This window comes from Rhinatrema bivittatum, chromosome 4 (assembly GCF_901001135.1).
Source record: "Rhinatrema bivittatum chromosome 4, aRhiBiv1.1, whole genome shotgun sequence".
NCBI classification, from domain to species: Eukaryota; Metazoa; Chordata; class Amphibia; order Gymnophiona; family Rhinatrematidae; genus Rhinatrema; species Rhinatrema bivittatum.
This window is the reverse complement of record NC_042618.1, coordinates 88536875-88563476: the sequence shown is the minus strand read 5'-3', so window position 1 is coordinate 88563476 and position 26602 is coordinate 88536875. Positions and strand designations below refer to the sequence as shown.

General features: G+C 41.0%; 1 protein-coding gene across 1 annotated transcript in view; it reads left to right on the top strand.

Moving 5' to 3' along the window:
- LOC115089970 overlaps window positions 1-25721 on the top strand; it is an 87822-nt gene extending 62101 nt beyond the window's left edge. The window contains exon 7 of the transcript XR_003856282.1: window positions 25308-25721. The gene's annotated coding sequence lies outside the window, so the exon portion shown is untranslated. The remainder of the gene's footprint in view (window positions 1-25307) is intronic.
- The last annotated feature ends 881 nt before the right edge of the window (window positions 25722-26602 follow it).

The window sequence follows — 26602 nt, the reverse complement described above, 5'->3', positions numbered from 1 at the left end:
TGTATTGCACAACTTACATGTACCAAAACTATCAATAAGGTTGACTAATTCAGGTGTTCTCACATTCTCAAATGCATCTACCTGAAAAAAAGATTTTTGTTTCTCCATGTTTTATTGAGTCTGTCTGACAGATATGAGTAGAAGATAAAGCAGAATTAATCTTACAGGCTCATGACCTGGAATTGTAAAAATACTTTGAAAAAGCTGTCCATAAAGGAAGGATAACTTTAAAATAGCTATGGGCATGTGGAAATCTACTCCTATATTTTATAACCTGCACACATATGAGATGTGCGGGTTATAAAATACCCGCCCTTATTCAGATAAATTTCAACTTATCCGGCTAAGTAGCATCTTTGTAGCAACTTAGCTGGATAAGTATTATTCAGCTAAATCAGATAGCCGGATAAATCTGAAAAGTGCTACTTATCTGGCTAAGAGGATCATTTATCAAAATATATTAGGGCACTATCGTGAGCGTTAGGGCCATAATGCACATTGGGCCGGATTTTAACAGCTACGCACGGGCGTAGATTTGTGCCCACAACCCGGCGCGCACAAATCTTTGCCCGATTTTATAACATGTGCGCGCTTGTTATAAAAACCAGTTGCGCCTGCCTCTGGGCAGGCATAGGTTGCACACGCGCGATCCCGGGCACAGCGACAAATGGCCGCTGTGCCCGGATGCTCCGGCCATGCCACCGCCCTGCCCATGCCCCGCCCATTTTTTCGAGCCCTGGGACATACATGCGTCCTGGGGCTTTATGCGCGCCACCGGGCTTTTGGAAAATAGGCCTGGCGCGCGTAACCCCCCCTACGCACGTAAATCTGCCCCATTATAAATACCGCAACACGAAATATGTATGTAAATTTAAAATTTGTAGTCGTGTGAGAGGAGTATGGGTGGAATAAATGGAAATGAGGGCTGGTTAATGTTGCGTTCGATAAAGTAACACACTATCACAGGGTTTAACGCTGGAAATAACTACACCTTTTTTCTATGCATTATACCCGCGATAGCTGTGCTTTACGGGATTTATTGCAAATGCCTGTTTGGGAAGGGAGAGAGGGTAGGTGAGGGAAGAGAGAGAGCCTCTGTGGAGGGTCACTTATAATTTAACTTTTTATACCATTATAAGAGACGGCATTATGAACTCTGGGTGAGGTTTGTAGAGTAGGGTAGGTTCTAGAGGGCAATTTTACATGCCCAGTCATACGTACAAACAGCATAGTTACCATCAGTAAAGATTAAATGTGATTTGGAGGGATGAAAGGTAAAAGATAAGTAGATTTGTAGCATGTTCTCTCTACCTAGCTTGATGCTTTCTCTACTTAGCTTCAATCAAGGTAGATAGCGAGTAAAGTGTACAAATCTACTCTTCCTTTAACTTTCATCCCTCCAAATCGTATTAAATCTTCACTGATTGTAACTGTGCTGTTCGTATGTATGATTGTACATGTAAAACTGCCCCCCTCAAACCTTACTCCTGAGTTACTAGTGGCCCCTTTTCAGTGGTATAAATAATTTACTTTTTGGTGAGCCTCTGTAGAGATGCTCTCTCTCTCTCTCTCTCCCTCTCCCTGCCTGTACCACAATATAAACCTTTTTGGCTGATTACTTGGCTGTGATAAATTACTCAGTGCGCAATGTGAAAATAACATGTGTTGCAAAAATATTATCACACGTTGCGGTAAATACCGATGCAATATCAGGAAAATTAGCCTAACCACGCCCCTTTTTTAATCACGCGTGCTATTTTTGCTATATTTATAGCAAAATGATGAATCTAAGCCTAAGTTGGGTAGCCAGATAAGTCTTAAATAGTGCTGCTTATTCATATAAATAATTCTATTTGAGATTTAGCTGGATATGTAGCTAAATCAGATTTATCTGGCTAAGTAGTGCCAAAGTCAGAATTTATCCGGATAAGTGGTGCGTAACTACTATACCTGTGTATTTTTACTGCTAACTTTAAAAATATACATGTGGAGATTTTACCTGTGTAATTTTTACACATTTACGCCTTATAAATTGGGAAATTTACTCACATGCGTGCAGCAATGAAATGACTAGTATTATCAATTAGTCTACCAGTTCTCCCACTCCATCTGTTGCATGCCCCGCCCATGCACGGGCCTACTCACCTCGTTAACTCCTCTGCAGGTCATGGGTTGGCCTCCCCAGCGGCAGCCGCGAGCTCCTCCAGGCCTCGGCCTTCCACTGCGCACCAGGCCTCATGCCGGAGTTTGGCGTCCTCAGTGGCGTTGGCCACACCCCTACATGTGCATGCACCGGACCGCCCAGCCTCTTCTAGGGCCAGGGGCGGGTTCTAGCTCCGCGGCACGCCCTGATTGAACGTACGATTATAAGGAAGTCCCTGCCTGCACTTCCTTGCCTTGGCAATCGGGTCAGCACTGTAAGTGTACTAGTTTGCCTCCATGTTCAAAGTCTTTTTCCAGCGTCCTACTGTTCCAGCCTTGTCCAGCGTCCTTCTGTTCCAGCGTCTGTCCGTCCTGTCTCCCCAGGTAGTACCCTCGGACTGTCTCTCTAGTATGGACCTCGGCCTGCTCCTTGACCATTCTGTTTGCTGCCTGGATCCTGACCTCTGCCTGCCTTGTGACCTCGTCTGACCCCTGGAACCTGACCCCTGCTTCGTTGACTATTCCTCTGACCGATCCTCGGATTCTGATCCCGGCTGCCTTTGACCACGTCTCTTGATTCTGGCTTTGTCCCTTGCCTTGTCATTGCCTACGCCAGGGGTCGGGAACCTATGGCTCACGAGCCAGATATGGCTCTTTTGAGGGCTGCATCTGGCTGGCAGACAAGTGTCCGCCACACTTTCCAGTCCCCCGCTGACCCAGCTGCTCCCCGGTCCTCCTCCGCCCGGGCTTAAAATGCTGTCAGCCCGGGCGGAACGCGGCAGGACAGCTGTAGTCAGCGGCACCGGCGTGCTCTCTTCTTCCCCCCCCCCCCCCCCCCCCCCAATGGCCCGGAAGGGGAAGTGGAGAACATCAGGTGCGTGCGTGGCAAGAAGAGGCCACGCTAGTGTCCGACGAAAGGAAGACTGCAGCGCGGCTCGGAGGAAAATGAAGAGCTTCAACCGCGGCCGATGGGACTCCGCCTCTGCGAGGGCTGAAAATGAAGGAGGTTAGCGTTGGGAGGAGGCTGCTGCCGCGAGTTCCCGGGGTGGGGTTTGGGGAGAGAGAGAGTGAATGAGCGAGCAAGCATGTGTGTTTGAGATCCTGTGTGTGTGAGTGAGAGATTGCATGTATGTGAATGATTGAGAGCCTGTATATGTGAAAGAGAGTATGTCTGTGATTGAGAGCCTGCCTGTGAGAGAGAGAGCATGAATGTAAGTTTACGATTGAAAACCTGTTTGTGTGAAAGAGTATGTGTGTATGATTGAGATCCTTTGTGAGTGAGAGAAATCATGTGTATGTATGATTAAGAGCCTGTGTGTATAAGTAAGAGAGAGATCATGTGTGTCTGTGTGTGATTGAGAGCTGGTTTAGGTGATGGAGCCTGTGTGTAAGTGAGAGAAAGAGAGGACATGTTTATAAGCATGTGAATGAGAGTCTGTGTGAGAGAGAAAAAGACAGCATGTATTTATGTGATTGAAAGCCTGTGTGTGTAAGTGTGAAAAGATAGATAGCATGTGTGTAAATGTGTAATTAAGAGCCTATATAAGTGAAAGAGAAAAAGCATGTGTATATGTGAGTGACTGAGAGCATGTGTGTATAGGTGTGTAATTGAGAGCCAGTGTGAGAGAGAGTGCTGGTATGTGACTGAGAGAGGAGAAAGTTCCAAGCAAACCACCCCGCCTCCTGCTAATTCAGAACAATCTCAGGACACCTGGATATCAAACGTTCCCAGGTATGCAGAGCAAAAAAATTTTTGTATCATTTTTCATTACTGGGTCTTTGTGTCTGCTATTTTGAAATATTTTGTTGGTATCTGGAAATGTTTTATATGAGTTTTTAATTATTGGATATTCCACTCATCAACTGTTTCGAAATATGTTCTTTTTGTTAGTACAGTTTTACTGCTGATGATTTTATATTTCTTGATTTGTTTTATAAGGATGGGTGATGTTTCTTTTTTCCTTTGTTACACTGCATACAGAGACACTCTGGCTTGTTGCAGTTTCCAATTCAGTTTTTTCTGCATGCTTCTAGTTATGCGTTTTGGTCTCTTTATTCTATGTTAGGTGAGGGTCAGCACGTGATTCAGGTGAGGTTTTCTGCTGGCGTGTAGTTTGTGTAGGACTCTATAGCAGCCTGACTTGGTCCGTTTTCCTAATAGGAGATGTATTGGTGTCTTAAGGCCTGGTGTAATATTTTCAGAGACTTATTGTACTTTAAAAGTGTGATCTTACATAAAATGCACACATTTACTTGTATTTAGTTTTAAACATATTGTATGGCTCTCATGGAATTACATTTTAAAATATGTGGCGTTTATGGCTCTCTCAGCCAAAAAGGTTCCTGACCCCTGGCCTACGCTGTTCTGGCCTCCCTTGCTCCTCCAGACCTATAGCCTAGTGACCGACCACGCTCCCTTGCTGCTCGTGGGCACGCCTCTCTATTACCTCTCCGGGAGACCCTGTGAGGCCCACCTAAGTCCAAGCGGCCCGGGTCTCTACGGGCTCCACCCGGGGGGACCGTGGGCTTCCAGTGGTGAAGCTCATCCTAGCCTCTGCTCCTCCTGTGCTCCGCCCCCTGGGGGCAGGTGCTTCCTGGTCCCTACCAGGGAGCCGTTCTCCACTGCTCCAGGACAAGGGTCCACCTCCAAGCACAACACCATCAGCAGGTCAGCGAGACCCTTCTGGCTCTTCAGTCTCAACTCCCCCCCCCCCCCCCCCATTTCACACAGACCCCTACCCTTGTTAGCATTTCACTTTTAAAATGTTTGCGATCACTTACTCAAGATAGAGCCAATGTAAATATTCATAAGCTGCAAAATCTACATGTGTAAATCTCTTATAAAATAGCAATTTACACTGTAAATTTTGGCCCCATTTGGGAATGCTGCAAACCACCCTTTCTACGTGTATAAGTTTACTTACACACGTAGAAAGGGTGCTGATTTTTATGTGCGCAACCTTTGATAATTCAGCTTTAAGAATATAAGATATATCATGCAGAATCAGACCAAAGATACCTCAAGCCAAGCATCCAGGAGGAATATAACTACAAGAGATCAAAAGACAGTATAATGTGCACAGGTCAGAAAAGAAACAGTTGACCCACAATCAATCCCATTAAAACTTTTTCAGAACTACAGACTGCATGTGTATATCTGTTAGCTATAAAACACTTTGAAATCTATGCAGGGTCAAATATTTTTTTTCACGCACAAGAAAAGTAAAGGTGGTAGGCGCAGGTAATCATGAATTCTCCTGTGGCCGAGTCTCTCTTTTTTTTTTTTTTTTTTAATATAATTTTATATAGAAAGATAAGTAAAATGTTAATTAAGATCTTGCAGAAAATGAGTACTCAGCAGACTTTTGAAAGGGTAGATTAATCATGCTGAATCTGAATTGAGATGTTCTGTTGCTAATGGGTAATTTTCAGCAATCATTGTAATGTATTTTATATAAATTTAGTAGAATGTCATAATACACAGGTTCTGTAATGCAATAATGAGATGCAGTAATTGCACATTTGGGAATTAGATGATTGTGCATTTAAATGCTGTAAGTCTAGGTATAACTGACATTCTTTCACCCTAAGGTGTGATTCCAGCTTGCTACCAGAGTTCTAAAAGGTGTGGCGTTTACTTTATTCTTTAAAATGTGTGTACCTGTATAGCATACTTATTTAGTCACTGCATGTGCATATAGTGGATCATCTAAAAGCATGTAATAGGGAAATGAGCATTTAGATATTAGATGTACAGTGGTGTACAGGGTTTGAGTAACTCCTGGATGGACTATAAAATAACTCTCATTTTTAAGTTAAAAGAATTTTGGTAAAGGGTGCAACAAACTGAAGAATATGATATAATGGGTGCTATAGATGGACTTATGTATATGTTGCTGGAATGTAGCCGTCTGAACTAAAGACTAACAGAGAACAAAACCTTAATATAAAATATTTATTGCAACTGCCAAGAACTACAATCCAGTACATTGCTTAAAGACTAAGCAGCATCTGTAAAGTCTTTAGTCACAAAGCAAGAAAAGGAAAACTGCACAGAATATGAAAATCTTGGGAAAATAGAAGTGACAACTTTTCTTCATTTGTTATGCAAAATACATTGTGGCACTTGCACTAGATATCTTCATGGGTTAAAAATCACTTGAATGACTGGAACTTTAGCTGTCAGATGTTAATTGCTTTGTTTTATGTGTATGTTATGCTACAGTTGTTGTATGCAAGGATAAATGTGGTTAGTGCAGTTAGTATAGCTGTGTTTAAAAAAGGATTGGATAAGTTCTTGGAGGAGAAGTCCATTATCTGCTATTAATTAAGTTGACTTAGAAAATAGCCACTGCTATTACTAGCAACGGTAACATGGAATAGACTTAGTTTGTGGGTACTTGCCAGCTTCTTATGGCCTGGATTGGCCACTGTTGGAAACAGGATGCTGGGCTTGATGGACCCTTGGTCTGACCCAGTATGGCATGTTCTTATGAAATTCTTCAGTGAAAAACTAATTGAAACAAGTGTAGGGTTTTTGTATAGCCAAGAGTAGTTTATGCTTTCCTCTCCTCCCCTTAAGCCAATTCCCTAACGGCCGAATTTTAAATTGGCCATGCGCATTTTCAAAAGGGCCTGGCCACGTGCGTAAGTGATGATATGCACATAATTTCCGGGCTCTGAAAAGGGGGTGGGCCGGGGGACATGGTCCGAGGAGGGAGGGGTGGGACGGAGGCCGGGGAACTGCGTGCCGGCAGGGGGAGCAGTAAGTTGTGAAACAAAAAAAAATGTAAGTTTTTGGGACAGGTTAAAGGGGGGGGGAGAGGGGGTTTAGATAGGGGGTAGAGAAGTTCCCTCCCAGTCTGCTCCTTAATTGGAGCATGTTATAAAATCCGCGCACCTTTTAAAATCTACCCCTAAGCTTATTGCCTCCCAATTTATGCATAAGGCATGGTTTTAGGTATACATACAGGCTGAAGATGGAAGTTTATTTGATTTTATATTCCACTTTTCAGCAATTCAGAGCAGAGTATTTTCAGGTACCGTAGGTATTTTAGAACAAACTGACTTTAGCGAAAGAGCTAATCATATTTGAGAAACTGTGATTTTGTGTCTGCATTCTTCTATAACAATTAGAGACACATCTGCTGGTGCAGCCACAACAGTCCTCAGCAGAAATTTTAACAGACTCTCCAGTGCGTATGGCTGGGACCTGTGATTGACAAGGAAACAAGCAGGTAAAGGTATTTAAAAAAACAAAACACAAAACTTTGGAATTTTCATTGTGAAGGTAAGGATGCAGACAGATCATCAGTGGAACTTGCTGCCTGATCTGATCTACAAGAACTAGTATAGCTCATTGCCAGAGTAAGTCCTATTGTATTAGCTGCAGGTTGGTATTTCCAAATGGTGTTTGTGAGCCCTGAGGCTGCTGCTAATTTGTTGTACAGAAGTCCTTCTGTACAACAAAATCACACCAATCTCTGAATCTACTAGTGCCATTTTTATGTTTAAACTTTTTATTGAAATGCAAACAAGCACATGATGTATAATAATTTCTTATGCACACCAAGCACAAAACATACAAATGAATTACACGATTCCCAAACCTTTACAAAAGATTTTCTACACAAGAAAATCTTTTCCATCTGCATGATATTGTGTAGCAGATTTTACCAATGCCAATAAGATGGTGGAGCGAGCTCTCTCCACACCATAAACATTCTTCTTCCACAACAAAAATGCAGTTCTCATAAACAGCCTCATTTCTTCCTTTACCTTTAACCTTAGCGGCGATACATCATCATATATTATGTCTTCAGCAATGGGCCTACTACTGTTTTAAAAAAACCTTATTCTTTGCCAAAAATTATATACCAATGAGCAAGACCAAAATGCATGTGCCAAGTTCCTTCAATTTACTTTGCGTTTAACAAACATATCTGAACAAATACCAACCTGGCATGTCTGCCCCATTTGTAACAGCAATGATGGCAGATAAAGACACAACCCTCCCAGTCCCACCGGTGGCTAGGCCACTGGTGGGTTAGAAGCAGTGGGCTGCTGGAGCTGTTCTTCATGAATTGAAGTATGAGAATTTTATAGATCATTGTGTATACTACTATATAAATAATAAAACTATCTGAACCTTATCACTTTTTTTTTTATTCATTGTATATACTCTGTGCAGTCCATTTAAATTTGACCATAAGCAGTTCTGCTGTTCTCCGTAGGAATGACTATGCAGAAGTTTATTGCCTATTCTAATGGTTTACTTAAATGCTCATGATTTGCATTCAGAAACTATAGTAAGAAATCAAAGACCCAATAGCAGAATTCTGACGAGAGATTTTAAGATATATCCTAAAATATTAGGACATTTTGTAATCATAGTGTATTAGATCCATTTGTTAACATAAGCATCTATACATACTATTGATTAAGTATTAACTATTACAAGTCTATGGGTTGTTGTCTTCATAGCATACAAGTTATAGAATCAAATATCAACTGACATGAGTTTTACTAGTTCACAAGAGCCTTGCTATTTTATTAAGGAGGCTTTTCATTTTTCTTTGTCATATATTATGGTCAATAGACAATTTGTTATAGTAGGGACTCTTGTAATTCAATAATATACTTCTATTAGCCTTGAGTTTAAGTGAATTTGGTAACTTACTATTGATAGCTCTCTTATGCACCACATAAGAAGTAAGTTGTTGTGTCCTAATGCAAATCCTTTGGTAATGAAACTTGTTTCAAAGGGACATGTACTTTCTTAAAAATGCTGTAATTATGTAGATATTAGAAAACATATCCAAACTATTTCATAGGAATCGGATGTAAATGTCGCAACACAGTGGAGAAGCTTGCTTGCTAAAAAAAAAAAAAAAAAAAAAGAATTTCACAGTCCACCAGTTCTTAATAAAAATTTGATTCAAAACATAGCTGCAATACTCATGTGCTTATATCTTCATAAATATATAAAAAAAGGACACATCTTTAATTAGCTTATATGCTCCTCGGGGCACAAGTGTAATAGAAATGCAGAAAAAAATTCTCAAAACTTAAATGAAAGTTTCCCAATGAGCATGGAAATGCTGACGTGGCCAACTTTTTGCAAAGAACCTGTGCCAGGGTTGTTCAGATTTTCTTAGAAACAAACAGCAACAATTAATGTGACTCAAACTGAGCCTACATCATCTATTTTAAGGCCTTACCTTTTCTGACCTATGACTGGTATATTGAGTTTAATTCAAGCCCTTAGGGCAGTTTAGACTCAATTTGGAGTTCTTTTCCTCCAAAAGGTGTTTGAAAAAAAAATAAAAAAAATACAAATTAAATCTTTTCCCTTGAATTTAGTAATATATACATTTTTTGAGGGGTTTTTTTCTTTATGGAATTAATATTAAAGCTCATATCCCTGTTTGGTGATTTTCCATTTATTCTTTTTTTTTTTTTTTTTAATAGATTTTTATTGTAAAATAAAACAAGTTTACAAAGATTGTGCAGACAGGGAGGTATAATACATTTTGGAGTCAGTTCATACAACCTTATAAATGATACATATGTTAGATTTCAAGCATCTCACATTTGGTACATCTATAAAAGTAACCACCCAATTATATGACTAGAATCTGTCTTATTTCCCAATGTTTTCTCCCCCCTTCCCCCCCCTCCCCCAGTGTTCCATTTCCATCACACCCCACCCCACATACACCATTTTTCTTAAACTACGTTAACAGTGTTATAATCTTGTACATCAATTTGAGCAAACATCTTATCCCTTAATATGCCTCTGCATTAAAGAATATGAAGAACCAAGAGGGCACAATTGCTGGTATTGGTGCAGAGGGAAAGATAATGCGCCATACCTTGTGTGAACACTCTCAGTTGTTATGTTTATACCTTAGCTTACTCTGATACATCCCCAATCCATGGAAAGCTCAGAGATGCATCTAACCTCACATTTGAGAGAAAAGAGCAGAGAAAAGATAAGAGGTAAGAAATAAGATAAGAGGCTCACACTACCAGATCAGGGCCCATCTTATGTAAAAGTATTGCTACTCAAGTTTAGGAGACTTTTCTGGAGTTCAGAGGATTGTATCGCAACATATGGTGCCCAGATTTGAATAATTTCCCCCCGTCTAAGCATAAGGAAATATCAGGAAGTGGTAATTTTTGCCTGATGATCAATTTAATACTATGATGCAATTCACTATGTTATCGCTACTGGACTACTGTAACTCACTTTTTTTATGGATTTCTTTCAAAACTACATGCAGTTTGCAGGTGATACAGAATGTGTCTTCATGGGTTTTGATCAGCAATAATTATAGGGACTCTCACAGACCGCTTTATCTTCTCACCAATAGTTCCCAATACTTATAGATTTCAATTTAAAGTCATATGCCTTATGTTTTATGCTATTCATGACCTAGAGCCTCAATATCATATGAAGAGAATCAGAAAATATACACCTGGTGGTTCTTGTGCTCTGTGGATGATCATCTGCTTTATATTCCTTTTTTTTTTTTTTTTTTTAAAGTGCATATTAGAAAAACCTTGGAATTGTACTTCCAATTGTATGGTCTCAATATTGTGAAATATCCTTTAAGATGCCAAGAACCGGTAGATATAGTATACTTGGATTTTCAGAAGGCGTTTGACAAAGTTCCTCATGAGAGGCTTCTAGGAAAAGTAAAAAGTCATGGGATACGTGGCGATGTCCTTTCGTGGATTGCAAACGGGCTAAAAGACAGGAAACAGAGAGTAGGATTAAATGGGCAATTTTCTCAGTGGAAGGGAGTAAACAGTGGAGTGCCTCGGGGATCTGTATTGGGACCCTTACTTTTCAATATATTTATAAATGATCTGGAAAGAAATACGACGAGTGAGATAATCAAATTTGCAGATGACACAAAATTGTTCAGAGTAGTTAAATCACAAGCGGATTGTGATAAATTGCACGAAGACCTTGTGAGACTGGAAAATTGGGCATCCAAATGGCAGATGAAATTTAATGTGGATAAGTGCAAGGTGATGCATATAGGAAAAAATAACCCATGTTATAATTACACAATGTTGGGTTCCATATTAGGTGCTACAACCCAAGAAAGAGATCTAGGTGTCATAGTGGATAACACATTGAAATCGTCGGTACAGTGTGCTGCGGCACTCAAAAAAGCAAACAGAATGTTGGGAATTATTAGAAAGGGAATGGTGAATAAAACGGAAAATGTCATAATGCCTCTGTATCGCTCCATGGTAAGACCGCACCTTGAATACTGTGTACAATTCTGGTCGCCGTATCTCAAAAAAGATATAATTGCGATGGAAAAGGTACAGAGAAGGGCTACCAAAATGATAAGGGGAATGGAACAACTCCCCTATGAAGAAAGACTAAAGAGGTTAGGACTTTTCAGCTTGGAGAAGAGACGACTGAGGGGGGATATGATAGAGGTGTTTAAAATCATGAGAGGTCTAGAACGGGTAGATGTGAATCGGTTATTTACTCTTTCGGATAGTAGAAAGACTAGGGGGCACTCCATGAAGTTAGCATGGGGCACATTTAAAACTAATCGGAGAAAGTTCTTTTTTACTCAACGCACAATTAAACTCTGGAATTTGTTGCCAGAGGATGTGGTTAGTGCAGTTAGTATAGCTGTGTTTAAAAAAGGATTGGATAAGTTCTTGGAGGAGAAGTCCATTACCTGCTATTAAGTTCACTTAGAGAATAGCCACTGCCATTAGCAATAGTTACATGGAATAGACTTAGTTTTTGGGCACTTGCCAGGTTCTTATGGCCTGGCAAGTGCCCACTGTTGGAAACAGGATGCAAGGCTTGATGTGCCTGGCAAGTGCCCTGGCAAGTGGCCACTGTTGGAAACAGGATGCAAGGCTTGATGGACCCTTGGTCTGACCCAGTATGGCATGTTCTTATGACTGCAGGATGATTATCTCTGTTTTAGAGGTTTCTTTTTTATGTAGAAAGGCTTTAAATGTTGATATTTGAAAGGAATTGTCTCTCAGTATTTTATGTATTTTTATTAATATATATTATTTATATAGGTAGTGCCTTTGTTTCATGTACTTATTTTAAATCAGTGGCATAGACACAGGTAGGCTTGGATGGGCCATGGCCCATCCACTTTGGGCTCACCAAATCAGCTCTGCCGGTGGCCTTTACTAGAAGAAATGCCCTGCAAAAAGGACGCCGTGGATTCCAACCCACAGCACCCTGAGAAGAGAGAGGATGCAGCAGGATCAGAGGACCCTATTTTGTGGCAGCACAAGAAGGGGTTAGGCTGTGATAGTATGTGTAGGAATGGGAGTCTGCATGTGAGAGAGCGAGTGAAAGTGTGTATGTGAGAGAGAGAGAGACTGCACATGTGTGAGAGAGAACCTGTGTGTATGGGAGAGAGCTTGACACATCTTTGTGTGTGTGGGGAGGTGTGTGTATAAGAGTGAGAGCATGTGTGGGTGAGGGAATCTGCAATAGTGAGAGCATGGATATGGGGAAACCTGTGAAAGCGAGTCTGTGTATGGGTGAGGGAGACTGAGAAGCGTGGGAATGGGGGGGGGGGGATGAGGAAGCCTGTGAGGGTGAGAGTGTGTGTGTGTGTGTGAGAGAACTGCTTGACTGTGTGTGTGATGGAGAGAGGGATAGAATAAGCAAGAGAAGAAACAGACAACACCTGAAAAAAATTATGAAAAGATAGACAAGGGGAAAGTGGAACAAGAGACTGGGACCAGCTGATAAGAAAACTAAAAAGATCGGGCAACAATGTATTTATTTATTTTTAGCCTACTTTATTTTTCACAATTCGAATGTACCATCTTTGGGCATGTGCATTTCTTATATATTTGTATTTTGCTTTTTCTTCAGTATTCCACTGTTCAAAGTCTAGTTTCTTGAGCTTTATATTTCAGTTTTGTCTGCAATTTTCTGTTTCTAATTTGTGATAAGATATTTCTGTATTAAGTGAAGGTCAGTCTGTGTTTTGCAAATATGACTGAAATGCAGTACTTCTGCTTGCGTGTAATTACTCTATAGGGATTTCTAGCAGTCCAGCTAGTTCTGTTACCCTATTATTAGTGTTCTAGGACCTGGTGTAATATTAGCATTGCTGTCTTTTCATAGCTAAGCTTGCTACTTTGAGTCCTACATACTCTGCCCCCAGCTCCTGCAAATGAAGGGAAAATTTCCAGGGGGTGGAGACAGGGCATGCAGGGAGATGCTTGTTGGAAAGCATAATTGGTGCAGGGCAATGGCATAGCCAAAACTGATTTTTGGGGGAGTGCTCAAGAATGTGGGTTGGCCTGTTTAAAACTCCATCCCCTCCTACTGTCACCAGCTTCACACCCTATCTCCTGGCTTCAAACTTCACCCCACCTACGGGCCGATACAGTAAAGCGCGGTTATGCGGTTTTTAACCCGCTTTGGACGCACGTTTTGAGCGCCTAAGACGGACGCACGATTCAGTATTGGCTTTTACACGTCCTTAGCGCTTGCCAAAAAAGACACGTATCCATTTCCGCCCACCACATGTATATGATATGTTAATGATCGGATTAGCTATTCTCCCTGATACAGTAACACGCGCGCCCAAATTAGCTCGTTTTTAACCAGCTTATTTACCGCGTCTTTAACCTCTATATTTACCGCCTAACCTGACCCTGGTGTTAGTGTGGTGTTCAGTCAGCTTCGGACCGGACAGCGTCATGGACAAAATGCATATACTGGCTCTGACTATCTCTTTTTCATTCGGTTGAGAAGCAGAATGAGAAATGCTCGGCAAGCACATGGAATACAAAGGGAAAATCAACCGGACAGAAGAGGAGCATATGCAGAGCTTACAGACGTCCGTAAAGGCAGCGGGGCCTCCGATCATGGACGCCCGGATAGAGGCAGGAACATCCATGAACGGAAGCCCCGACCTTGGACGTCCGGCCGGGCGCTCAAGGCAGCGGCCATGGATGTTGGAAGGCAGCGGGACTTCCAATCATGGATGCCTGGATAGAGGCGGGAACGTCCATGAACGAAGCCCCGACCTTAGACGTCCAGCCGGGCGCTCAAGGCAGCTGCCATGGATGTTGGAAGGCAGCGGGACTTCCAATCATGGACGCCTGGATAGAGGCGGGAACGTCCATGAACGAAGCCCCGACCTTAGACGTCCAGCCGGGCGCTCAAGGCAGCGGACATGGACGTTGGAAGGCAGTGTTTCCCTCTTTCCGGGTGTCCATGCTCGGAGGCCCCGACCTTCACAGACACCCGGACGTCCTTGCACATCTTTAAGCGCCCGGACGTGGAAGGTTGGGGGTGGCCTCCGAACAAGGACGTCCGGATGCTCAGGGCAGCGGCCCCTGTGTCCATGCAGGGTCTGTAGAAAAGAAACATCCACTTACCTGGTGGAATGAATTTGAAATGTGCCCCCTGGATACCGTATAGGTGCTGTATACCGCTCTATACAGTAAAATGGATTGTGAACACCTACCGCTTCATAGGCACGCTTTGGATGCTCGTTTGCCGCTGCTTGGATTTGTGTCTAATTTGAATACTGAATCGAGCGGCTTGTGAAACAAAATGTGCACGTGTGAAACGCGTGGGCGCCCGGCAATGCCGCACTTTTTTTTTACGCGTCCGTACTGTATCGGCCTGTTAGTTCCAATTAATGCAATAGCAGAATTGTCGTAATTTGCTATCAAGCGAAATACTCTTGTTTTCTTTTTCAGAATACATAGATGTATAGGAAATACTTTGCACAGTGGTCTAAATTTAAATCTGGCAATATACTGGAAATTAGCATCCCACAATTGGTCACTAGATGGCAGCAAAAGTTTGCTGAGAAAATTTTCGTCATGATAATCAGCAAGGTTTTTATACAAGCCCATAAATATTGTGTTTGGTCAATATGAAATAAATCCAGATCAAGATAATTCACAGATGCTAGACTGATAAAGTTAGGGAATAGAGAATAAGGCTAACCCAAATGATCCATCCAATCTGCCCAGGAAGTCGTTTAGTGTAGAAACTGCCTTTCCGTGCAGGTTACACTCATGCAGAAATGTTACTCTCATGCAGAAATGTTACACCTAAAGTTAACAGAGGTTACACCCATTTCTTCATTTCCACTTTATGTTTATCCCATGACCTTTTGAATTCTATTACTGTGCTTGTCTTCACCACCTCTGCTGGGAAGAGCATTCCATGCATCTACCACCCTTTCCTTGAAGAAATATTTCCTGACATTGTTTCTAAGTTTTATCCTCTTTGAGTTTCATATTATAACCGCTAGTTCTACAACTACCTTTTAGGATTGTCTACAGGCTCTAGATTTTCAGGACAGGCTGATTCCGTCTTGGTTTTACCCCATTGCCTACATAGGCTTGTAGCTCTGGTGTCCTTATTTTTTCCAAAGAAATGCAAGACTACAAGTTTGTGTAGGCAGGGGATAAAACCAGAACTGGATCATCCTATCCTGAAAATCTGGAGTCAATTGGCAGCCCTACTTCCTTTCCATTGGAAAAGATTTGATTGTTGTGCATCATTAATTCCTTTCAGATATTTGAAAGTCTGTATTATCTCCCCAGTCTCTCCTCTCATCTAGGGTTATACATATTTAGGTCTTTGATTCTCATCATATAAATCTTCCAGTGTAGACCCCATTGGTCTCTGTCTCTTTTCCTGATATCTTCGTCTGTCCTTTAACTTTTTATTTATTTAACATAATTTCTTAATTGCTTTACAGAAGATAAATCACTCAAAATGATGTACAATAAAAAACAATCATTACACAAACAGCAGCCCACAAACATTTTCTTCACCTATATCCTATTTGAGTAGATACTAAACTAATACACTGCTACCAAATGCTATTGCAAGCTTTTATCAATTTACAAAATTTCAACATACCATTCTCAGCTCTCAGAAAAGATGGTAACCCATTCCATAAACTTGGAAATACAGCCGAGAATGACCTGTTGAATAATCACAGATGATGAAAAACCTTAGAAGGAGGTAGTTGTAAAAGATCTTTTCCTGTTGATCTGAGATTTCTCTTAGCCTCATGCCATTTCAGAGTACCCTTTAATTGAGGAGGACACTTCCATTTAAGCACTTTAAAAGCCAAAACAAGATTTTTAAAACTATACCGATCCTATATGTGCAAGCAATGCAGTTGCAATAACAAAGGAACGAGGGGGGTTCTACAGGATCTACACAATGCCATATGAGTAGTCGCGTTCTTAATCAGTTGTAATGTCCAAATTGTTTTTTGTTTTGACAACCCTAAAAGGATTGCATTACAATAATCTAGTTGGGATAATATCAAAGCATAAGCCACAGCTTTTAAAGCAGATAATTCTAAATATGGTTTTAGCTTTTTCACCAATTTAATTTTAAAATAGCTATGAGCAATTTGAACCACATGATTCTCCATACTAATTTGAGAATCTAACACCACTTCCAATGAGAGGACCTTTTCTTTTGGGATTAACTCAAACCTTGCCAACCTGGGTCATTTAACAAGAGTGCCAGTGCGAATCTTTTAACAACTCAATTTTTGCAGCATTGATAACCGATTTGTTATCTCTTAACCAGTTCAATACTGCCTCCAAACCAGGATTCAATCAAACAATGTCCTCATTCCTATTCTTTCCCAAAAAGGCTGCAATCTGTAAATCATTTGCATAAATAAGAGCTAAAATTATAAGAATGGATTAAATTCACCAATGGAGCTAAAAATACATTAAAGAAGAATTGGAGATAGGATTGAGCCCTAAGGTTACTCCCATTTTCACAGATCTCCAACTAGACTGTTTTGAAATCATGGGGGTGAAGCAGTGGTTTTAGGTGTTTGATTACTTGTAGCTTGTGAAATCCTTCTTTTGTTCTTGTAGAGATGTGTTTTTTATAATTTAGATCATTGTCTACCCAAATGCCCAAGTCTTTAATGTTGTCTTTAAGTTTAATCGCAGTATTACTATTATTCTATACATTATGGTTTTATTACCCTGTTCACTCTTATCCTAGTTTACTCCCCTGTTTTATGTAATCGCATTCTTACATGCTTGTTGTTGTTATAATGTAAACCGAAATGATATGTAACTTTGCTACATGAATTGCAGTATATAAAAATGTTAGATAAATAAATAAATAGACTTCTAATTCTGGAATAGCACTTCTTGACCTCTACCCTGAAGAAAATTAGCCAGCCATCTAAACACTAGGCTATTGACTCCCAAAGCTTTACAATTCTGTAATAAAATCAAATGGTTCACTAAAAAGCACTGGTAAGGTCAAACAAAGCCAGCAGGACTTATCTATACATAAAAGAATGGAATCCATCAATAAGATCAATAAAATCTCCACACTACATCCTGTGCCACATCTAACAGCTTGTTGTCTTCCAAATAATCAACAGACTAAGTTTTGCAGCAAAAGGTAAATTAGAAACTGATCTGTAACTACTTCATTCCCTAGAATCCAATGATTCCTTTTCAACAAGGGGTTAATTATCACTATCTTCAACAGAGGTGGGATTTCACCTGTTCATAAAGAACAATCAAAGAAAACAGTGCTCTCAGAACTTTATCCAAAAGTCCTTTAATTTCATTGGCCACATGTTTGTTTGTTTATTTATTTATTTATTTATTTATTTAAGGTTTTTATATACCGGCATTAGTATGCAAACATCATGCCGGTTTACATTGGAACTAAAAAGGAGGAAAGGAAATACAATGAACAGGGGTATTGGGAGGGGGCATAGCATAGGCTGCAGAGGAGATAAAGGCAAGGAAGCGGACAGTAAACTGTGATGAACTATGTACAGTATGGAGTATAACTATAAATACATTATATACAGGGCTGTGGATCAATTGTGTTAGTCAAGAGGACAGGGGGGGCAGGGTGGAGCGGGAAAGAGAGGTCTATTCGAGGTAGGCTATTCGGAAGAGCCAGGTCTTTAGTTTCTTTCTAAATTTTGCGTAGCAAACAATTAGTTTTAAGCAACAATTAGTTTTAACAGCACTTTTAATTCCAACATAGGCACTAAATCAAATTCTATAAATCCTTCCAATGGACCATCCACCAGTCCTCTCCCCCCCCCCCCCCCCCCCCCCCCATCCTCCTCTTTTCCATCTCCCAGACTTTTATATAATAATTCAACCTTTTCATCAAAAAAAAATGCAAATTTCTCAAATCTTGAAGATCCTCATAAACCAAATGTCTTATTTTTTATCGCCAACAAAGATCTAACGATCGTAATCAAAGCTCTAGGCTTGTTCCTTGCAGATATCACTATTCCAGAAAAATGAAACAATCCACTTAAAATCTGTTTTGGCCTTATGCCATCATTCTCTATCCACTAAAGATCCAGATTTCTTCCAAAGTCTTTCAAGATGACGACAGCATCATTTCAGTTCAGCTAAATCTTCAGAGTACCACTGAGACCATTTATGTTTGTCCAAATTTACCTTAACAGGCCTAGTAGCAGCCATTTCCATCCCCTGAGTCAATAGCTTATACCAATTATCTATAAGACATTGTGTATCCAGTATATCAATGTCATTCAACATTGGATCCATCAAAATATCCAAGCTTTCCCTAAATTGCTCAACATCTTCCTTACCCCAACTATTCCTACTCTTAACACCCCTTAAGACAGGTGTACTTTGCTCCACAAGTGCAAAACGCAAATTGACCAAACAATGATCAGACCATATCAACTGCTCAGCCCTCAAATTTTAGTCTACTCATCCACATGCCAATACAGAGCAAATACAAGGTCCAACATATGGCCTTTAACATGTGTTGGACCCAAAAAACAAACTGGAAGCTGATCCAAGATGGCTGTGTAGCAAAAAGAAGGAACAAGATCGGTGTATAAAAAAGAAGAACCTTTATTCTGACAATAATCGAGCACGACTCTGGCTGAGTTTCACTCTATGTGAAGAGCTACCTCGGGGGCTTCTACAATTAAAATTAAAACACACGAGAGCGGTGATGTCACCCGCTACGATGGTCGCATAAACTTGTGGCTCGCGCCTTCCTCCCCTGCGATCCCCATTCATCGGCAGCTCAGGTGCTTGGAACTGCATGCAAAACTCATGACGGAGCTCCGGGAAGCTAATTATGATGACCCCGAAATAAAAACCGGATTTAAATGGATTCTTGTTTGCATCTGTGGCGGCGATGGCAGCGATCGGGCCTGGAGAAAAAATGGCACCCATGCAGGAGAAAAATGGAGATACCGAATCAGCTGCAGAGGCGGAGGGCTCTGACATTTCTACCAGACAGGAGTTCAAAAGCTGGTTCCAAGAGCTGAAAGGAGACATAGCCTGATTCAGGAGAGACATAGGGGATATTCTGGAGAACATGCAAAGCGATATTAGAGACCTCGAGGGGAGAGTGGACGATGTAGAAACGGGCCTGGAGGAACAACAGATTGAGGTCAGTAAGCTCAGAGAGGAACAGGAAAAGCTGAGAGAGGCTCAGGAAGAACTGAGCATGCATATTGAAGATATAGAAAATAGATCACATCGCATAAATTTACGTTTCCGCGGCATGCCCGAAACGGAAGAATACCATGATTGTTTTAAAGTGGTGAGAGAAATCTGCAACCTGTTGTTAAACCCTAATGGCGGCGAGGAAAATCGCCAGGAGCTGGTCTTAGAACGAGCTTACAGAGCTATGGGAAGTACACGCAGCAATCAGGCCAGGGACATCATAGCCTGCTTCCATAGTTTCACAGTAAAAGAGAGGGTGGCTCAAGCTGCCAGAAAAAGTGGGACTTTATCTTGGCAGAATGACAAGATTGAGGTATTTCAGGATCTCGCAGTTTCAACCATCCAAAAAAATGAGGGAATTCCATGACATCATCCAATTACTGTGTTCCCAAAACATTCGATATCAATGTCTGTTTCCTTTTGGCCTTACTTTTACAATCAGCGGAATCAACTCGAGGGTTCGCAAGGTATCCGAGGCGGAGAACATCCTACGAGAGGCAGGCATGCTCATGGAGGGCTCTAAAAGGCTTGAGAACACTGCTAATCTGAGTGGGATACACAGGGTGGAGCAACCCCATTGGAAAAGAGTGGACAAAGGGGACCAGTGTCTCCGGAGGCAAGTGGGAGGCCCAGCGTTATCACAGGATCCTGGATAAGACTAACGTGGAAGAAGCCAGAGGCCTTTAATGCGGCCTCAGACTGTGTAATCTACACTAAGATGAGGCTATTTTCATCCATAGTAAGATGGTCTCAGTTGAATTTTGTAGTTTTGCATTAATAATATAGATGGTTGATGGGGAGGGATCTCGCATTCCCACTAAACTGATGTTACTGTTATGATATATCTCAAGTTGGGGAAGGGGGAGGGGGTATAAGAGCCACACTGGATTGTGGTGACGTCAAAACTCTCCAGGGAAGTTTCTACATGGGAGAATATGGATTAAACTGGGAAAGGGAGTTGGGAGGGGTGTCGGGGGATCCGGGGGGTAAGGGGTTTCAGGGGATGCCTATCTATCTAGTGGTACATAGAGGTTCAGGTGCAGAGAAGGAACAAATCTGCTGCGCATTGGTGAGGGTATTGCGGAAGCAGAGTGAAGGAGATGGGTGGGTAATGATCATGACATGGGGACTGTAAAAATCATTTCAATCAATGTGAAAGGGCTGCAGTCTCATACCAAGGGCTAAATATTCCGATAGTGAAGGACTCCTCCAATATAGGAACAGAAAACAAACACCAAATCTAGTATGTGTATTGGAACATTCCGATCTCACTCATTATATCAAACAGTCTATTCGTCTGAATTGGCACGGACTTAGCCCGTACTTGATTTTTCAAACACCGCCCATATTTGCCTACAGTCGAGGCATTAACATCAAACATGTGGTACGAGCAGCACTATCCGTTACGTCTTCTGATCCCCCTGGACAAACCACATGTGGTAATTGCAATTTTTGCTCTCAAGCCATTACTGGGATAGAGTGGCATGATCCCAATAATCAGGTTAAAATTGTTCGCAAGCAACCCGTAGATTGCAACTCAAAATTTGTAGTGTATGCGCTGATATGCCCATGCTCCAAAATATACATTGGTCGTACGAAGCGCAAAATCCGTGTTCGTTTAGTAGAACATAAAAGCAGGATCAAACATTCAGATCTAAAAGCCCCCATTGCTCAGCATTGCATTGCATACCAACACACATTTGAACAATTTAAATGGCTTATCATTGAACATATTACCCCATCCTGGAGGGGAGGGGATAGGTCATCTATACTTAATTATAAAGAAAACCAATGGATTCATCGCCTTCGGACAGTAGAACCTATGGGCTTAAACGAAAAAGTAGAGTGGTTTACTTTCATTTAATGTTTTTCATTTCATCATAGTTTTTCATCTTTCCCTCTTAAAAATACATCTGTAATGCAATCCAATAGATGCTGCGTGGCACGCGTCGATACATATATCTCCATCTGCATCATTTTTAAGGCTTCAATGAGCTTTGAACTTGAAGCGCACAAATTAAAATGGCACCCGATGACATGAAAGTCCTTATTTGGACCATGTAGAGATCCCTAACACAGCAGCTTGATATCCAAGATGGCTCCTGATGACGCACGTGCCCATATTTGGACTCCCTGCAGCCCGAACACATTCATGTGCACAAATCAAGATGGTGTCCCGATGATGCAGATAACCATATATGGACAAATATAAACTAAGATGGCCTCTGATGATGCAAGTGCCCATATGTGAACCTCCTGTAGCCTGAATATTTATGCGCATAAACTAAGATGGCATCCTGATGACGCAGATAACCATATATGGACTCTCCCAATCATTTTTGGTGGGCCTTTGCACTTTAAATACCAGCGTCTCTGACTATACCGCTGTTGCTGATAGACTGTTCACAGTGGGGCTGCAGATTGGTTTTCAACATCGCGCAAGTAAGTGCCTAAGACTTTCAGGTATCTACCATCACACTAATGCTGACATAATTGCCCTCTTTTCTTCATTTATTTATTTAAGGGTTTTTAATATACCGCGGCACGTTGGGAAACATCACCTCGGTTTACAGAGAACATTAAATTAGCAACAGGCTTTACAATCCACATCAGTTTACAATGAACATTAAATTAGCAACAATCTATATGATCTAGCAATTATAGAATTGTACATATCGGATAAAAATTAAAACTATAAACTAACATAATACACATTTACAATATTGGAATAAGGAACGGGCGATGGAGATTGTTTGAGAGTCAGGCAATTAATATACAGGTTAGAAGATAATACAGGTTAGAAGATAATATTCTTTGCAATAGTAAGAGTCTTGCAAGTATATAGGGTGTGTTTGGCAATATTGAAAGAAACTGAGTGGAATGGATAGATGTTATTGGATATGTGTCATAAAAGTCATATGATTAGCAGGGGAAGTGTTCATAAATTGTAGGCTTGTTTAAACAGCCAGGTTTTCAGGTTCTGTTTAAATTTCTTGTAGCAGGGCTCTTGGCGCAGATCTGTGGGCATTTTGTTCCAAATGTTGATTCCAGCAATCGTGAATGATCGTTCTCTCATAGACGCATATTTTATATGTTTGAGCAATGGGATACAAAGTTTAGCTTGGTGTATTTTTCTTATCGGTCTGTCTGATGTATAGAATGTAAAATGATCAGTGAGCCAATGCATATCTTGGTTATATAATGATTTGTGCATAAGAGTAAGAGTTTTGAATAATATCCTCGATGAGATCGGAAGCCAGTGGAGGAATTGTAGAGCTGGAGTGATGTGTTCGTGTCGGTGTGTGTTCGTAAGCAAGCGAGCAGCTGCATTTTGTAGCATCTGTAGTGGTTGAAGAGAATTTTTTGGGAGGCCTAGTAAAATGGAATTGCAGTAGTCCAATTTCGATAATATAGTAGCTTGTAGTACAGTCTGGAAGTCTTGTGGGTGTAGGAGAGATTTGATCCTTTTCAATGTGTGAAGTTTATAGAAACCATTTTTGACGGTGGAAGTAATAAATATTTTTAGGGTTAATTGTTTGTCAATAATAACGCCCAGGCTGCGGACTTGTAAGTTGTGTTGGTCAGGTAGGGATTGTATATTGGGGCTAGAATATATGTTTTGTGATGAAATTATGAGCAGCTCTGTTTTGTTGGTATTTAATGCTAAAGAGTTTTCTGTTAGTAGATTCTTGATGTCCGCTAGTGCAGTATTCCAGGTTTTGAGAACGTTTGGTAGGGAGCCATTGATTGGGATTAAGATCTGCACATCATCTGCATATATGAAGTGTGGCAGACCCAGATTGATCAACAGTTGACAGAGTGGAGTGAGGTATATATTGAAAAGAGTTGAAGAGAGAGAGAAACCTTGGGGTACTCCTTGTAGCAGATTTTTGGGTTTGGATTCATGTTGGCCGATTTTCACACTGTATTTTCTATCGCTCAGAAAAGATTTTAGCCAACATAGGGCAGTGCCAGTAATGCCAATTTGTGAGAGGCGAGTTAAGAGTATTGTGGTTGACAGTGTCAAAAGCCGAAGAAATGTCCAGCAGGGCAAGTATAAAAGAATGACCAGAGTCTAATGCTTTTAGAATTGTATCAGAGAGTGTTAAGAGAAGAGTTTCGGTACTATGGTACTTACGGAATCCATATTGGGCTTGGGAGAGCAATTGATTTTCATCTAGGTATTCAGTGAGTTGTTTGTTGATGATTTTCTCTAAAATTTTGGATAGGAAAGGTAGATTCGAAACTGGGCGGAAGTTTGTTGATTCCGTTGGGTCCAAATCTTGTTTCTTCAGTGTAGGTTTTATTATGGCTTGCTTGAGTTGTGTGGGTACAATTCCAGAGGTGATTGATTGATTTATTAAGAATTTTGGTTATGTGTATTGCAATTCTAGAAGGAAGGGCGAGAAGTGTTTTTGTAGGCATGATGTCAAAAGGGTGTACTGCTGGTTTCATTTTCTTGAGAATACCTTCAATTTCTAGTGTCGTTGAGGTTTCAAATTTTGACAGGGAAGCTGAGCAGTGAGTGTGGTAGTGTAGGTGGTTTCTGGGCAGGAAAAATAGAGATGTTAGAAGGGGGAGAGGTAGAGATGCTATTCATAATGGCATTAATTTTGTCATGAAAGAAGGTTGCTAGTGATTCACATCTATTTTTGTCATCATTATCTGTGTTGAAGTTTGCTGGGGGAGTGATGATGCTAGAAACATATTGGAAGAGAGCGCGTGGGTTAAATTGGTATTGGTGGATCTTTGAGGCGTAGTAGTTTTTCTTGGTTTCATCTGTCGTTTTCCGGTATTCATAAAGAAGTGATCTAAATTTTTGAAGAAGCACTGGTGTTTGGTTTCTACGCCATTTCTTTTCTATTTTACGGAGTTCAAGCTTCAATTTTCTAAGATCAGGGGTGTACCAGGGTTTTTTGTCTCTCTCTTTTCTGTCTTGATTTCTTTAGTACATAGTGGGCAGAGTTCATTAGCTACATTATTAGTGATGTGGTACCAGGAAGAGCAGGCCGAATTGGCATCAGTGAGGTCTAACTTGAGGAGTTCTTCCGAGAGTGCTTCAGCTATGTTTTCGGTTTTGCATTGTTTTCTGAAGGTAATAGATCTTTTTTTGGTATGAGGAGAATGGGGGTTGCAAGTAATTGTGCAGCATGTGTCTATCCTGTAGTGGTCTGACCAGGGTATAGGGGTGCATTTGGTGAGTCAGTGTCGACAAGTGAGTTAGTGAATATAACATCAAGGGTGTGACCACCTTTGTGAGTAGGGCCTGCAACCATTTGTTTAAATCCTAGAGCATTAAGGGTGGTAAGAGTAGCTTCACAGGCTGGTGATGGAGGGGAGCGGTCGAAATGTAGGTTAAGGTCTCCTAGGATGATAGCAGGTATGTTGATGTATTTAGATATATATTCTGTGAGTAATGAAGGGTTGTTTTCTAGTATGCCTGGGGGAGCATAGATGAGGCATATTTGTAGATCTTTTGATTTAAAGAGAGCAATCTCGATTTTAGGCGGTGAAGTGAAGGTTTGCAGAGTGAGATTGAATTTCTTTTTTGCAGCTATATTCATATTTTGCTATATTCATATTTTGCAGCTATATTTTGCAGCTATATTCATATTTTGAAGCTATATTCATATATTCATGTGTATCATCTTTTACAGCGCAGTTTGAAACGCTTGTCACAGTGACACAAGAGCACCATACAAAAGTAAGTGTTTCTCCAACAGTGGCACCATTCTTTAAACATTGTATGTGGGTTATTTTTGTACACTTTTCTACCTTGAACTTACATTCCCTGTACCGGCAAGAATCACATCAGACTCCCTGAAGAAGGAGGTTTCTCCGAAACACCCAGTGTCTGACATTGTCGGATATTTCCACACAGCCGGTTTCTCCATTTGGTGCGTGGACTTCATCTATGGACTTTACCAGCAAAAATTGAACTGGAAGGTTCACATCATACTGCACAAGATAAGTGTACCTCCTTGTTAGCTCCAGACAGCGGAGCAACTTATGAAATATCTCTCAGTGACTGATGATTAAAAAGACTCTTGCTGCTGAAAGCTCATTTTGAGCCTGTAGCTTTCGTAGCCTGTTTCTGTGTAGGCACGATATGAGGTCACGTAGAGAAACATTGTAAAATTTTCAACCTACTACATATATACTCAGGATCTGTATATTGTGTATGATCCGTGGTTTCCTGTTTTATTTAGGATTTTCTTTTTTTCTGTCTCATACCAACCGGCAGGTGTTCACATGTGAAATGGCAGCACTACGGGCTGACATTGTATTTTGCCAAGAAACCCATCTCACTAAATGGTATAAATGGTCTAAGAGGTATCCTCAGCCATACCATGTGGCGGCATCGGTTCATCATAAGTACTGCGGGGTGGGGATATTGTTTTCCAAGCACATGGTAGTGGAGGTTCTCACGGTGCTGAGGGATGTGGAAGGTAGATACCTCCTTGTGAAGGTGAAGATTCATAACAAAATATTCACTCTCCTGAATATCTATGCACCTAATACGGATCAGGCAGCCTTCATGACAAAAACCTCCAATATCATAAGTGAGTGGTCTGAAGGCCATCTTATTGTTGTGGGGGATTTTAACCTTACTAGATATCCATATCTCGATAACTCCCACCCAGGCGGTAGTGGTGGCAGGATACATAGAAAGGCACTTAAGCACCTTATTGCAGACAGAGGACTCACTGATATGGCGGTTGCGCAATCCTACAACACACAATTATACCTTCTATTCCCATCCCCATAAATCATATTCCAGACTAGATTACTTTTTTAATAGACAAGCAGCTTGTCTGTTTGATCAATGAAGCAGAACTAGGAAATATCACCTGGTCCGACCACGTGGACTTCAATGGCCTGGATTTCAATGGCCACTGGGGGGGTACAGGCAGGTACCAAATTCTGGTGTTTAAATGATAGCCTCTTGGAC